General features: G+C 45.3%; 1 long non-coding RNA gene across 3 annotated transcripts in view; it reads right to left on the bottom strand.

Annotated features, from left to right (window-relative positions):
- LOC144681920 (uncharacterized) overlaps positions 1-16683 on the bottom strand; it is a 258533-nt gene that overhangs the window by 93117 nt on the left and 148733 nt on the right. For 2 of the 3 annotated variants that reach the window (XR_013576877.1, XR_013576878.1), the window contains exon 3: positions 14512-14600. This is a non-coding gene — a long non-coding RNA (uncharacterized LOC144681920). Of the gene's footprint in view, positions 1-1357; positions 1548-8483; positions 8643-14511; positions 14601-16683 lie in introns of those variants that run through there. The other variant, XR_013576876.1, reaches the window with a different exon arrangement.

Here is a 16683-nt window from a genome sequence, read left to right as displayed (position 1 = left end):
AAGGCTTGTCAGCCTAACCTCTGTGGTGAGGAAGTTATTGAAAACCATTATCAGAGGCGAAATAGACCTTCCTTTGGAAAGGCATGGGTTAATCAAGGTAATGCAGTAGATCTTTTTAAAAGACTTTTGGAAGGTATTTGACAAAGCTCCACATAAGAGGCTCGTTAGGAAAATTGAAGCCATTGGAATTAAGGGGAAAACGATCATATGAATACAGAATTAGCTCAGCGATAGGAAGCAGGGGCTGCTGGTGGATGGATGTGTTTCAGACTAGAAGATAGTTTGTAGTGATGTTCCCCAAAGGTCAAGTTTTGGTCCATTACGCTTTTCACTTTTTCTAAATGACTTGGGGTAGGGAGCAACAGCTTAGAATTTTCAGGTGATACGAAACTTTGTAAAGTAGTAGATCAAGATAAGGATAGTTATAGGCTTTAGGATTACAGAGACAGTTGTGTTGAAATGGGTATAAGCATATCAGATGGAATTCAATGCAGAGAATTGTGAAGTGACACACTTTGGTAGGACTAATATGAAAAGATATTAAACCATAAATGGTATGATTTTGAAAAAATGTAGATGAGCAGAGGGTCCTCTGTGCGCATATACACAAATCCTTAAAAGTGGCAGGGCAATTTGATAAGGTGGTTAAAGAAAAAAACATTTGGGTGCTTTGGTTTATAAATAGAGGCATAGAAGATAAAAACAGAGATCATTCTAGAACTTTATAAATCATTGGCTAGGCCTTAGTTGGAGTATTGTCGACAAATCTGACACCACACTGCAGGTAAGATGTAAAGGCCTTAGAAAGGGTAGAGAAGAGGTTTACCAGGAAGTTAGCAAGGATGAGGGATTTCAATTATAAGAAAAGAGTGGAAGAATGGGACTGTTCCCCTTGGAATAGAGAAGATTAAGAGGTGACTTAATAGAGGTTTTCAAACTGATGAGGAGCTTTGATAGAGAAAAGAGGGAAATGCTGCCGAGTGAGTCAATAATTAGAAACCATACATTTAAAATTATTGGCAAAAAATCCAGAAGAAAGATGAGGAGATTTTGTTTTCACTTAGAGTTGTCAAGATTTGTTTTTATTCTTTTACAGGGTGTAGACGTCGCTGGCTGGGCCAAAATGTGTTGCCCATCCCTAATTGCCCTTGAAAAGGCGGTGGTGAGCCGCCTTCTTCAACCACTGCAGCCCATGTGTTGTTGGTGCACCCACAATGCTTTTAGGAAGGGAGTTCCAGGATTTTGACTCAGTGACAGTGAAGAAATGGCCGTATAGTTCCAAGTCAGGATGGCGTGTGGCTTGGAGGGCAACTTGCAGGTGGTGGTGTTTCCATGCTTCTGCTGCCCTTGTCCTTGGTAGAGGTCTGAGGTTTGGAAGGTGCTATCAAAGGTGCCTTGATGAATTGCTGCAGTGCATCTTGTATATGCTGCCACTGTGCATCAGTGGTCGAGGGAGCGAATGTTTAAGGTGGTGGATGCGGTGCCGATCATGCTAGCTGCTTTGTCCTGGATGGTGCTGAGCTTCTTGAGGATCTGAAATGCTCCACCTGAAAAGGTGGTGGAAGCAGATTCCACAAATAATTTTAAGAGAGAGTTGGAAGGGTATTTGAGGTTGAGGAACTTAGAGGATTACAGATAAAAAATAAAAGCGTGGGACTAAGTGAGACTGTGCTTTCAAAGAGCCAGCCAAAAAAGGGGCGGATGGCCTCCTTCTGTGCTGTAAGTTTTTATGGGCAGAATTTAATGCCCTCCCCCATGTGAGTTTGGTGGCAGGGGGCATTTAATCCTGTGAAATGGTGAAGGGCAGGGACCCCATTGCCATCCTGCCTCTGACCTCACTAAGTCTGATGGGGGGAGGTTCCTGGACAGCCTTCCCACTCCACCGCCAATTGAGGCTCTTAAGTGGGAAATTAATGCTAATGCCAATAAAACCTGAAAGCAAGGGATTTTGTTGTCAGATTCTTATCCAAAGACTATTTTGGAAATTTTATTCAATTGAGTTCTGGAAGTGTTTATGACTCAGAAAGATTGGTTAATCACGGAGGGTGTTGTTGCCAAGCCCAGTCCCTTACTATCTACTTCACAAGGGGCAGAAAAATGGCTGACAGAACTTTTCTCATTCAAAGCAACCTCAGACTTGCAGCAACTAAACTTTCTTGCCTTAAAGGAACAGGCCACATTAAAGACAATTCCAAATTAGCAGCAGGATACTGCATTTTGCATTACATGGTATAATTCTATTTTCATTATAAAACAATCCAGCATCCAATTTACCGTGAGCAACACTGGGTAATCCTTGAGTTGTATAAAAAAATTGACATCATAGGTGTCCAGTAAAAAACTGCAGAAAGAGAAAGGAAGTCAGTCATTAGCTGCTAGCTGACTACAGAGGCGGCTAGCAGTAATCAATCTCAGGATGTGTCTAAAAGCAAAATACTGCAGATGCTGGGGATCTGAAATAAGTAAAAACAGAAAGAAGAGTCATATTGGACTTGAAACATTAACTCTGTTTTTCTCTCCATTGATGCTGCCAGAAATGCTGAGTTTTTCTAGCACTTTCCGTTTTTATTTCAAGATGTGTCAGCTTACAATTACCTTCAGGGTATGGCTATTCAGAGAATCATAGAATGGTTTCAGCACAGAAGGAGGCTATTTGGTTCATTGTGTCTGTACTGGCTCTCTGCAAGAGCAACTCAGCTAGTCCCATTCCTCTGCCTTTCCATGTAGACATATGATTTTTTTCTCTTCAGATAATTATACAATTCTCTTTTGAAAGCCACAATTGAATCTGCCTCCACCACAATCTCATGCAGCGCATTCCAGAATCTAACCATTTGATGTGTAAAAAAGCTTTTCCTCGTGTTGCCTTTGATTTTTTGCCATTCACCTTAAATCGGTATCCTCTGGTTCTCAATCCTTTGCCAATGGGGAGTTTCTCCCAGCTGGCAAAATGGCATGGCATCATGAGGACATCAGGCACCCCTCTATACCTTCCCACACCATTTTGCCAGCTTTCTGACCTCCCAGCCCGCCACCAATGAGCCCGAAAAATTCAAGCCTATGCATCCCTTTATAAAGCCCGAGATCCCATATGCCCTATTAATCTCTTTGCCCTTCCTCATTCCTCCTACTTAAATGTATCACTTCACACTTCTCTGCATTAAATTTCATTTGCCACATGTCTGCCCATTCCACCAGCCTGTCTATGCCCTCTTGAAGTCTCTCACTATCCTCTTCACAGTTCATAATACTTACAAGTTTTGCGTCATCCTCAAATTTTTAAATTGTGCCCTGCACACCCAAGTCTAGGCCATTAATATTGATCAAAAAAAGCATTGGTCCTAATTCGGACCCCTGGGGAATTCCACTAAGTACCTTCCTCCAGTCTGCAAAACAACCATTCACCAATACTCTCTTAGTGGAATCGTCCCTGATTTGCACCAAGCGCTGTAGCGGACAGGAAAAAGGGTGTTTTACCTGTCAGCCGCAATGGTGGCTTTTCATGCCGTATTGTCCCATTCCTAGCGCCTCCTGCCTCATTAATAATGCATTCACGGGGAACATGCCAGCTCACTGGTGGGCGGGCACAGATTTACCCACCATGCAGTGACCTCAGCACCACCTCGCTCCAGGTACCATATTTAAAGTGCATGCCAACTTCATGCCTTCAGGCCAGGACTGCTCCAGGCGGCAGATGGCCCCAAAAGCAAAGAAGATGGCTGTCCCCAAATTTAGTGACGCCTCTCTGGGGCGCCTGCTGGATGCAGTGGAAGGCCACCATGATATCCCCTACCCCTGCTCTGGCCGGAGCAGGTCCACCAGAGTCACCAATGTGGCCAGGGAGGTGGTGGCAGCAGAGATCGGCACCACTGGAGCACAGAGGAGGTCAGCCATCCGGTGCAGGAAGAGGATAAATGTTCTCATCTGCCCCGCCAGGGTAAATCAACCACCTCATCACTCTCAACACACACTCACAAACCCATCACACATCCACAGGGATCTCACACCTCAAGGGACAACACGACTAACTCTCACACACACTCTCGCATCTCCAGCAGACTTATATCTTTTTGAGCTCACGTCCTCATCCCATCCATGGCTCCGCTCACCACTCAAACATTCCATGTAGTGCCATGCGGCCTCTTTGCATTCTCTCTATCTGCTTTCATGCAGGAGAAGCTGGCTCATAACAGCAGGAGGAGGTGCCAGACCCGGGGGTGGAGTGGCCCACATTAGACCCCTCACTCACTTTGAGGAGTGTGCCATCACTCTGACTGGTGAGGACGTGGACTATGCCTGCGGCGATGGTGAGGTCAGCGGCGAACACCTAACATGAGGATCCTGCACCACATCATCCCTCTCTCGACACAACTGTGAATGCTCTCGCTCCTGCTTTTGATTGTGCTGCCATGCACTAATTATCTCTACTTTGGTTCACAGGTTCAAAGCAGCCGACACCCTCAGCCAGCCAGTCCCTCAGCTCCATCCAGGTCCTCACCTCCAGCCAAGAGGACACATCCTCCATTGAACAGCAGCTGGAAATAAGCAGCCTGGGAGACCCGTCACAGCACTTACCCACATCGTCCATCAGTGCAGAGACATACACCTCGGTGGGACCTAGATCTAGAGCCGGCTTGGGTTCACAATGTGGTGGTCACCGCACGGACACGTAGCAGCAAGACCCAGCTTCAGCTGAGCTCCCTGGCACTCGGAGGACTGTTGGGGAAGAGGGACCTGTGAGGTCTCAGTCAGATGAGCCTCTGGATTGGTCTTCCAACTCATCATGGAGAGTCATCAGCAGGTGGGGAAACATCACACAGAGCTGTTGGAAGCTCTCAACAGAGTGGCACGTGAGTTGGAGGAGTGTGTCCACCTGCTCTCTGATGAAGTGGTGCCCACATATGTGTGTATGGAGGTCTCCATGGGAAGGATGGCAGATGCCACGGAGACCCTTGTCCAGCAGAACGCAGAGGTGCAAGCAGACCTGCACTCCATTGCGGTAGCCATGGGTGAGTTCCTGTGGTGGGAACGCAAGAGAGAAATGGGGCACCTTGATATCCCTCCAGGTGCTCCTTCCCCTTCAAGGAGTCAGCCCAGGTCCCTCGGGCATCAATGGGAGGAACAGCGGCAGCTGAACACCCCTAGGTCATCCACTCAGGAATCTCAGAAGCTGTGCTCTCCCTCCACATCCCCCTTGCCTGTGACCCCCCTCAAACCTCATCCTCTGTCATCGCAGAGGGAGCAGCTGGCCCTTAAGAGGACGGCCAAAGCAAGCCAGGGCCCTCAAGGCCTCGGCTTTCCAGAGGGTGCACAGCAAAGTCATCAGAGGCAACAGGGCCAAACATTGCACAGGCTGTCTGCACCCTTCCTGCGGATGTCAGGGCAGCACCTAGGGGAAATGATTGGCCTAGAAAAGCTAAGAAATTCTGATCACAGTTGGTTGCACAGGTGAACATGTTTTGTCACTTTACAATCTGAAAATATATTCACTTTCACTGACTAATGTGTAAAGGCATCTTTCAGCTTCATTTTCAGGCTTCGCAAGTCCTTCCCCTACAACCCCCCCGCCACCAATTAGCAGTGAGCTGCACACAGCCAGACCACGAGCGATTCTGGAGGGAGAAGTGTGTGTGTGGCAGGGCCTTTTGGAGCCTCATATAAGCATTCTCCCACGCACACAGATCCTTCCTCCATCACACTCATCTCAATGTCCTGAGCATTTTCAATGCTGCCTGATGGGGTTCTCTTTCAGTTGTCCATCTGAGCTGACCTACATCTCCGCCCAACCACTGATCACACTCCCATGCAACACCTGTGCCTGTCCAACATGAGGTTCCGCTCACTTTCGATTTCGACAGCCATGGTAGTCGTTACATTTCTTCTCAGCTCCCCTGTCCTTTCCCCTCCCCTCCCCCAGTCATCCATGTCCTTTCCCCCATCACTGTTGACCCTACTGACATCACCTTCCACCTCCCCACCGTCACCTATCAATCCAAACCCTTTTTTTTCCAGGATGTCCAGGTGAACTTGCATGTTCCCTACCTTCCTGAGAATCCCACCCCCATACACATTGACCTTCCCAACCTCCTCCTTCCCACCCCCAGGGTCCATGTCTGCCTCCCGGCCCCAACTAACCACCCTTGCCGTTCCTTTTACCACTACCATTGCACCCTCAGCCTCCCACCCTTCTGACTCATTCTGCCCCCTCTCATACTCGCCATTCCCTCCTACCATGCCCTCCCTCAATTCGCCCCCAGGAGGCAGTCATTGACTCCACAGACCCCTCACTTGCATGTTCACCTGGACATCCATCCAACCCCCTTACTCCCTCCTCTACCCTTACTCCTTCTCTCGCCACCCGCCCCCCCCGCCCCACCCCCGGACTCTCTCCTCCACCCCGCCCCCTCCGGACTCCTTCCTCGATGCCCCTGCCCCCTGGACTCCTTTCTTCCACTCCCTGCCCAAGACTCCTTCCTTCCTCCTTCCCCCCCCGCCCCAGACTCCTCCTTCCTCACCAGACTCCTTCCTCCCCTCAGTCTCCTTACAACCTCCCCCCACCACCCCCCCGCCAGACTCCTTCCTTCCTCCTTCCCCCCCCGCCCCCAGACTCCTCCTTCCTCACCTCACCGGACTCCTTCCTCCCCTCAGTCTCCTTACAACCCCCCCCCCCCCACCGGGCTGGACTCCTTCCCTCCTCCAAAGTCCTTCTCTTACGCCTTCCTCCCCCTTACACCTACCTCCCCAGTTGCTGCATTCTCCCCTGTCACACCCTCCTCCCCCTGTACTACCGTTCCCCCCCCAACCTCACCTCCCTGTCCCAACATCTCCGATCCCCCCCAATCCCAATCTCACCCCTCCCGGTACAACTTCCTCTCCCAGTCAAACCTAGACCTTCCTCTCCCACCCCCACCACCCCCAGTACACCTTCCTCTCCCACTCACTGCTGGACCTTCCTCTCACGCCCCTCCCTTCACCGATCATCTGTAGCAGCCCATGGCTAAGACCATTATGTCCCGAAGCAGATCCCAGACATCAACGGAGACCTCCCACCTTCCATGAGCTGCTTCGCGGTGGAGCCATGTCCATGAGAATCCACCCAGCATGCTATGCACGTGTTCCTCCAGGGTCTGGTAGCTGTAGGGCTCCAGCATCTTCTGCTCCTCAGATGTCTGCGATGTGAGCAAAGTCCTAACTAAGTCCTGACTTCTGCACGTCACACTTGTCCAGATGCGTTTTGAGCTGGCATGTTTTCCCACCGAAGTGGGCAGTAAATTTGACGTCGGGAGATGATTCTGGTGAGCAGGCAAAATGATGAGATGCAAATACATTGAAATTAGGTTCCTGACATTGGACGGAGGGAAAGGCGGCCCGCCATTGATGGGTGTAATGGACGACCACAAACTGTTTTCATGTTGGCGTAAAACCGATTTTTGGCCTTCTTGCCATATTCTCCACTCATGCCCACCATGACACCCGACGCCAACAGGGGCGGAAAATTCCGGCGTCTATTTCCTGTCACTCAGCCAACTCCATATCCATGCTATCACTGCCCCTTTTATCTTATGGATTTAGCTTTGCTGACAAGCTTGTTATGTGGCACTTTATCAAACGTCTTTTTGAAGTCCATGCACACCACTTCCACTGCATTATCCTCATCAATCCTCTTTGTTACCTCATCAAAAAACTCAACCAAGTAAGTTAAACACGATTTGCCCCTAACAAATCTGTGCTGGCTTTCCTTAATTAATTAACATTTGTCCAAGTAACTGTTACTAAGAGAAATCGGAACATGTAGACTTAAAGGTATATGCCAGTTATATAATGCACTTTGGTAGTAGAATAACGTATTGTATGTTATCTGTTACACTGCTGTTGGCCTGATCGAGAAACGCATTTGCTTACTCACTGTGAGCAAAACCACGAAGAATCAGCTAGCATTTTAAAAATTGAATGTCAAAGGAAAATAGATTGCTCACTGGAATAACAGATTGACCTTTCATGCCAAAGGCCACTTTATTTGCACAGAGCTCAATAAACAGTTTGTCACAAAGAATTATATGGCACATTAAGGGACAAATGGTACATTTAAATGTAGCTGCAAGAAAGGCCTGACACTCACATGTACAGAAAGATGTTATAAATATGTGTGATCCTTAGGGGTAGAATTGTCACTATGGCAGTTTACTTCCTGTAGGTGAAGCTCACATTCAAGAGCCAAATAATGACTAGACAGATTGGGGACACTACACGAGAGGGTGCAGCTGCCAAGGGAATCACCCCTGGTTCAATCATTCCCAAACTGCTGTTAGGAGTAAATAGCCCACAGTTAGAGTCATGGAAAACATAAGCTGGCTTGTCTGTTCTTAATACAGTGGCATGTTATGTTAATAGGACTTATCTGCTGAGCATCACTATTACAGAAAGTGAGAGTAGAATGCGTCACTGTCATCACAGAAATATCAACAAGTACTTTATTGGCCTACCATTTTCTCTCTTCACTAGTGAAGGAAGGACAAGTCGGCAAGAAGCAGTAGCATGTTAGGAAGATGAATTGCTCTTCAGTTGTTAAGTAGTGATATAAAGCCTGATTCACATGGTGTTGGGAATTCAACAGGAGTGTTCAAAGAGACCTCTTTGTGGACCTATTTGAATAAAGGATGTTTACAACTCATCAATGTTGCAGGAATACTTTGGTTTGAGTGGCCCACAGAGTTGCAACCAGCACAGCTGCTCACACTACAATATTTCTGTGCTTCAGATACAAACCCTAGGAAGGTAGTAAGCCCTGTTTCAACAAGAACTCTGAAGGAAGGATTTCAGGACCTGAGAGATACAATGGTCAGTGTGCAAACAAACCATTTCCCTCATAAGATGTCCTGCTGCAATAGCACAGTTGGCACTGGTTCACACTCATTTCAATGGTAGCTCTGTTGAAGCCTGCAACAAAGCACGTGTTGGTAGAACGCTCTGTGGAATAAAATGGCATACACCAGTAGGAAAGTCCTCTGCTGGTTGCTGGCCTATATAAGTTATTCCTACACAAAACCATGAGCTATCAGAAATCCCAGCAGTACAACCGTAGTGCTTTACATCTGCATCCCCAGTATGTCTTCAGGGAGGGGAGCACTTATAGATAGGACACCATATTACACAGTGGTGGGGCACATAAGATGGGCGAACAATGCAAACATATATTGATTTCACCCATCTTAACATGATTAGACACAAAGCCAGTTACTATCAGATAGTGAACAGTGAATCTGAATTGGTTGGAAATTAATTTCCTGCATTGATTTGTTAATTGATATACCTTGTAAGGCTTTAGCTATGGATAGGGAAATCAGTGGTTAACAGAGGCCTTGAAATGTTTTCAGTTGTGGTTCAGTTGTTCAACTTCTATTTCTTGTTTATTATGGATTTTCCTTCACTAGTCCATCCCGTAAATGGGGAAGTTTAGCCTACTCCATTGTTTTACCACCTCGATCAAGATTTCTCTCACCATCCCAGTCAGGACTTTCAGTGACTGCCACATTTCCCTACACAATCCTCAACGCTTTCACCGCACCGCCACCACCACCACCCCCTCATCACATGTAAACATTTGCAGTGGGGCAGGACCTGGCTTACCAGCCCATTTCCCTCCTGCCTGCCTCTCTTATCCCTGTTCCCTGGCATCGCCATGATGGAAGGTAGCAGTTGGCCTTGAAGTAGGAGTTGTAATGCCTCTGATGTCTGCTAAAGGAAAGAAAACAGGCCTAGTAGAAGCTTCATCTCCATCCACTTCAACATCTCAAAACCTCACCTTCTAAGGACATAAGTTCTCAGCTAAAAGCTAAGAGCATTTGCCCCCTATCTTCAGGGATCTTCTATCCCTTCAAATCCTCTCCAGTTGCCGAAGCGGTGACCCCACTCCAGCACCAACGAGCATTTGATCCTTCACAGCAGTGGGCTTCCTTTAGGTATTAGGTTGGGGGAGAAGGGGGAAGGGTGGTGATTGCAAGATACCATCCTGCATGGCCAATGACCCCTAAACTACTGAAATGAACCAGAGTTGCAGTGGAGTTAGAGGGATGGGTGGAAACCTCATCCCCTATGCTACCTTGCTACAAACAGGAGAATCCAGCCATTGGTTTGTGCACACTCTTGCCCGTGCAATTAAGTGCCCGAGGGAATGTTTAAATGGCTTGTTCTGTGAAGAAGTATTGTCTGGAAGCGAAAGGCTCTAGCTCGACATCTCCCCACTGTCCATCCATAGTTATTTCTTTACAACGTCTCTCAATCAATAAATAAATGCAGGTAAGTTAATTTCCAATCAATTCAGATTCACCTCCCTCCCCCACTGCCCCCAAACACTGGATCTGCTCACATAGGAAATTCAGGAAAGGGAAACAGCCTTGTATATGGCACTCTGCATAAAAACAGCTGGTGGAGCGAGCTTGGCAGAAGATAGCAGACAGAATCAATCGTGCCTGGAGGGTCTAGAGGAACCACAATCCAAATCAGGATGAAGATGGTAGATCTGAAGGAAGTTGCCAGATTAAATTTTCAGAAGAGCTTTCAGTGCCAAGTAGCTGCCATGTCACTGATTGCCTTAATAATCATTCACTGCTTACTCCAAAGCTTATCCTGTGCAGTTCACCAAATGCTTACCATGCATTGCAATATTGCATCAAGGCACAAAAGTAAGAAGCATCTTGACAATAGTAACTCCAATCAGTGAAATTTTGAAGGTGCTTCACACAGCAAATAGCTGTCAGATGCACTATGTGCTTCATAAACATTCAACATCTCAACATATTTGGAAGATGACACACAATCAAAGAACAGAGTCCCTAAAGGAAACCTCAAGCCCTTGAATCCCTTTTAGGACACCAGATTGGACATAATTGATCATAACAGCAGAGAAGGTATAGGAAGGACAAGTGTTCAGAGATAATATGGTCTTGTGGCTACTATGTCTTATTTCTCTACTCACTCATAGACCCTCAGGCATATATTTAAGCATAAAAACTGACTCACAATATATTGCGACACAAGCACAGTTTAAAAGTGCCTCTTGCAAATTTCATTGTGGCATATCACTCTTCTGCTTTGGTAGGCCTGGAAGAACAGATTGCCCATACTGCCAGTATCCATGAGCTAGCCTACATTTCATATAAACCTATATCATTTTTACCAATACAAGAGCAAAACACTGCGGATGCTGGGAACCCAAAATAAAGACAGAAAATGCTGGAATTACTCAGCATCTGTGGAGAGAGAAACAGAGCTAACATTTCAGGTCTGTGATCTTTCATCAGAATTGGGAAAAGTTAGAAGTAATAGGTTTTAAGTAGATGAAATGGGGGGTGTGGGTAAAGAATGAAAGGGAAGATCTCTGATAGGGTGGAAGACAGAAGAGGTAAAATGACAAAGGAGTTAGTTGTGCAGGACCATAGAAATTGCTGATGGGGCAACAAAAGAAACAAGGAGACAAAAGATGTGCCTAGAGAAGGTATTGAATTGCAAATTAATGAACAGCTGTCATTCGAAAGCAAAGACAAGAAAAAAACTAGATAAAACTCAAATATGCAGAGGAAAGGTAACAATTTGGGGACAGTAATTATAGACTGAAATTGCTAAACACAATGATGAGTCTGGAAGGCAGTAAAGTGACTAATTGAAAGATGAGGTGTCATTCCTCGAGCTTACACTGAGCCTCATTGCTGTAGGCCAAGGATAGAAACGTCAGAGTGGGAGCAAGGTAGAGAATTAAAATGACAGGCGACCTGCAACTCATGGTCATGCTTATTTTTATATTCTTTCAGGGGATGTGGGCATCACTGGCAAGGCCAGAATTTGTTGCCCACCCCTAATTGCCCTTGAACTGAGTGGCTTGCTAAACTATTTCAGAGGGGAGTTAAGAGTCAACCACTTTGCTTTGGGTCTGCAGTCACATGTAGGCCAGGCCGGGTAACGATGGCAGATATCCTTCCTTAAAGGACATTAATGGACCAGGTGGAATTTTACAACAATCGATGATAGTCGTCATGGTCACCAATACTGAGAATAGCTATATATTCCAGATTTTGCAAACTGAATGGAGGGGTTTTGCAAAACAGTCACACAAATTGTGTTTGATCTTCCCAGTGTAAAGCAGATAGCATAGTGAGCAGTGAATACAGTATACAAAATTGAAAAAGAGGTACGAGAAAATCACAGTTAAACGGAATGAGTGTTTAGGGCCTTGGTGAGGAAAGAGGAGATGAAAGGGCAGGTATTGCTTCTCCTGTGCTTGCATGGAAAAGTGCCGTGGGAAGGGGAGGGACTGTGGGGGTTGACTCTTGCCCTGAACTGGAAAGCTTCACCAACTTTACTTACAATTTCCACCCTTCTCTCACCTTCACACAGCACATCTCCAAATCTTCCCCTCCTTTCCTCGACTTCTCTGTCTCAATTTCTGGGGATAGGCTATCAACAAATAAGCCTATTGACTCCCATAGTTGCCACGATCAAACCCTTCTTCCTGTAGGGACTCCATTCCATTCTCCCTGTTTCTCTATCTCCGTTGCATCTGTTCTGATAATACAACATTTAAACCAATGCTTCTAATATGTTTTCTTTCTCCTCAACCGAGGATCCACCCCACGCAGCCCCAGCCCCACCATAGTTGGCAGAACCCTCAACCATGCCCATTCCATTTCTTGCATTCCTGCTGTCACCTCTTTCCTTCCCTCCCAGAACCATGCTAGCATTCCCCTTTTCCTCATCATACACCCCACCATCTTTTGTATTCAACGGATCATCCTTCACCATTTCTGCCACCTCTAGCATGAAGCCACCAGCAAACACATCTTCCCCTCCCCTTTCAGCAACACTGGTCCACTCCTCAGTCACCACCAAATTCTCCTCCCCTTCCCAGGGCACATTTCTAATGCAAGTATAGGAGATGCAACACCTGTCCTTTTAGCTCCTCTCTCTTTACAGCTCTAGGCCCCAAACACTTCCTCGAAGTTAAAAGGATTTATATGTACTCCTTTCAATTTAGCTTACTGTATTCACTGTTCACAATGTGGTCTGCTCTACATTAGGGAGACCAAATGCAGATTGGGTGACCACTTTGTAGAATGCCTCCATTCTGTCTGCAAGCATGACCCCCAGCTTCTGGTGGCTTGTCATTTTAATTGTCTAACGTCTCTATCCTTGGCCTGTTGCAGTGTTCCAATGCAACTTAATGTAAGTTCTAGGAACAGCACCTCATGTTTCAATTAGGTACTTTACAGCCTTCTGGACTCACTGAGTTTAACAATTTCAGACTGTAATCTCTGTTCCCACTTTGTTTCCTTTTCTTTGCATGTTTCGGTTTTACTCTTATTTTTCTTTTTTTTTGCTTTTGAATGGCAGTTGTTCATTTTGCAATTTGCACCTACTCTAGACACATCTTTTGTCTCCTTGTTTCTTTTCTTGCTCCATCAGCAGTCTCTTTGGCTCTACACGACTAATCCTTTTGTCATTTAATCTCTCTTGTTTCCCACCCTATCACAGACCTTCCCTTGTGTTCTTTTTCCCACCCTCCCCCACTTCACCTGCTCAAAACCTATTACGCTTCTAACTTTTCCCAATTCTGAGAAAAGGTAACAGACCTATCTCTATCTTCGTGGATGCTGCCAGACTTGCTGAGTATTCCCAGCATCTTCTGTCTTTATTTCATTTTTACCAATTTATGCAAGCACTTGCACATCTATGTAAACACTCGAAATGGACATAATGAGCTTGAGGAGGTGGCATTGGGATAGCCACAAAATAGGGTGAAGAGAGCAACTGGTAGCAGATCAGAGTGGGTGCCAACTGCCCAGAGGACTAGCACAGTTCCTTCCTCAGTTGCAGTGTTTGAGATTTGGACTTCATAGACGTTGAATTCGAAAGGAGATTGCTATTGGACCAAAATTATCTACACAAATTACTTGTATATGTGGAATGTGGATGCATAGATACAGATGTGCAATCATGAATTTAGTTCTCTGGACTGCTGTCTACCATACAGCATGCAGCTCTAGAGAGACCTGTTGTGAAAACCTCAATGTGGCAGGTGTTAAAACCAGATCTCTCTGATTGCTCAGAAAATTGCTATGGTGGCCTTGGGCTCCAATATGGAAGTGCCGATATGAATTAGCTCTATGGTATCCACAAACTGGGATTAGATCTCAACAATATCTCAAAACTGGGATTAGATTCCTAATGCTCCCTTCTGTATCCATAAATTGGGATTAGATCCTTACAGTGTCTAGAAACTGGGATTAGATTTCTACAGAATCCATAAATTGGGATAAACTCCCTACTGTATCCATAAATTGGGATTAATTCCCTACTGTATCCATAAATTGGGATTAATTCTCTACAGTTTCTACAAACAGAAATTAGCTCTTTACACTGTTTACAAACGGGGATTAGGTCCCTAAAATCTCTATAAATAAATGATAGCTTTCTGAAATTATATGGAGAACTGCAGTCTGATAGTGAAAATTAACTAACCTTTGACAAGTGCTCACAGCCACAGGTGGGAATGTGGCTTTACTGCAAGCTGCCAGTTAAGTGGTTGTCTTGCCTCCTCCAGTTTCACTCTGTAGAAACAAACATGGAATTATTGTAACATTAACTTCCTGAACATTCAAGGGCCAGTTTTTGTGATATTTGAACGAACATTTCTTTATTTTAAATTCAACATCTGTAAAGTAATTGCATATATTTGATCAATCCCAAACAAGAGAGCCAGACAGAAACAGAAAAGCCCCAGGTACAACCTCAGATAAGAATTATCCTTGAGTATTCAATAATGAAGTATAGCCCATATTGTAAAAGGAAGAAATTCGAAGAGAGAAAATCAAAGAATTGTAGAAATTTATGACACAGAAGAAGAGCATTTGGTCCATCGTGTCTGTGCTGGCCGGAAAATAGCTATTCAGCCTAATCCCACCTACTACATGCTGGACCACAGCCCCGTAGGTTACCGCACTTCAAATGCTTATCCAAGTACTTTTTAAATGTAGTGAGGTTTCTGCCTCTACCACCCTTTCAGACAGTGAATTCCAGATCCCCACCACTCTCTGGGTGTAAAAATTACTCCTCAATTCTCTTCTAATCCTTCTACCAATTACTTTAAATCCATGTCCCTTGGCTATTGACCTCTCGGTTAAGGGGAATAGGTCCTTCCTATCCACCCTATCTAAGCCCGTCAACATTTTATGCACCTCAATTAAATTTCCCTCAGCTTTCTCCGTTCCAAAGAAAACAATGGCAGCCTTTCTAATTGAGCCTTATATCATAAATTCACCAGTCCTGGAAACATCCTTGTAAATCTGTTCAATCCCAAACAAGAGAGCCAGACAGAAACAGAAAAGCCCCAGGTACAACCTCAGATAAGAATTATCCTTGAGTATTCAATAATGAAGTATAGCCCATATTGTAAAAGGAAGAAATTCGAAGAGAGAAAATCAAAGAATTGTAGAAATTTATGACACAGAAGAAGAGCATTTGGTCCATCGTGTCTGTGCTGGCCGGAAAATAGCTATTCAGCCTAATCCCACCTACTACATGCTGGACCACAGCCCCGTAGGTTACCGCACTTCAAATGCTTATCCAAGTACTTTTTAAATGTAGTGAGGTTTCTGCCTCTACCACCCTTTCAGACAGTGAATTCCAGATCCCCACCACTCTCTGGGTGTAAAAATTACTCCTCAATTCTCTTCTAATCCTTCTACCAATTACTTTAAATCCATGTCCCTTGGCTATTGACCTCTCGGTTAAGGGGAATAGGTCCTTCCTATCCACCCTATCTAAGCCCGTCAACATTTTATGCACCTCAATTAAATTTCCCTCAGCTTTCTCCGTTCCAAAGAAAACAATGGCAGCCTTTCTAATTGAGCCTTATATCATAAATTCACCAGTCCTGGAAACATCCTTGTAAATCTGTTCTGTACTTGCTCAAGTATGATCAAATCCTTCCTGTCATGCAATGATCAGGATTGTATACTGTATGCTAGATGTACCCTAGCTAGTGTTTTATGCAGCTCCAGCATAACCTCCCTGCTCTTATATTTTATGCCTTGAATGCACCCCATGTGCCTTCTTAACCGCCTTATCCACCTTCCTACTTTCAGGGATTTGTGAACATGCACTCCGAAGTCCTTCTATTCCTCTACGCTTCTCAGTGTCGTACCATTAATTGTGTATTCCCTTGCCTTGTTTGTCCTCCCCAAATGCATTACCTCACACTTCTCCGATCTGAATTCCACTTGCTACTTTTCTGCCCACCTGACCATTCCTTAATATCTTTCTGCAGTCTACAGCTTTCTTCCTCAGCATCAACCACAGGGCCAAGTTTTGTCATCTGCAAACTTCTTAGCTTAAATCTAAATTATTGAGATATACCATGAAAGCAAGGGATCGAGTACTGAGCTCTGCATAACCCCACTGGAAACAGCCTTCCAGTTATAAAATTCCCATTGACCATAACCCTTTCCTTCCTGTGCCAATGAGCCAATTTTTGATCCAACTTGCCAATTTTCCTTGGAACCCATGGGTTCTTCCTTTTCTGACCAGTGTGCCACTTGTAAAAATCTTTGCTAAAATCCAAGTAAACATGCACTACCCTCATCGAGCCCCTTGTTAACACCTCAAAAAATTCAATCAAGTTAGTCAATACAA

The sequence above is a fragment of the Cetorhinus maximus genome, chromosome 6, assembly GCF_964194155.1.
Source record: "Cetorhinus maximus chromosome 6, sCetMax3.hap1.1, whole genome shotgun sequence".
NCBI classification, from domain to species: Eukaryota; Metazoa; Chordata; class Chondrichthyes; order Lamniformes; family Cetorhinidae; genus Cetorhinus; species Cetorhinus maximus.
The sequence above is the reverse complement of the archived record's forward strand: the minus strand, read 5'-3'. Positions and strand labels throughout refer to the sequence as shown.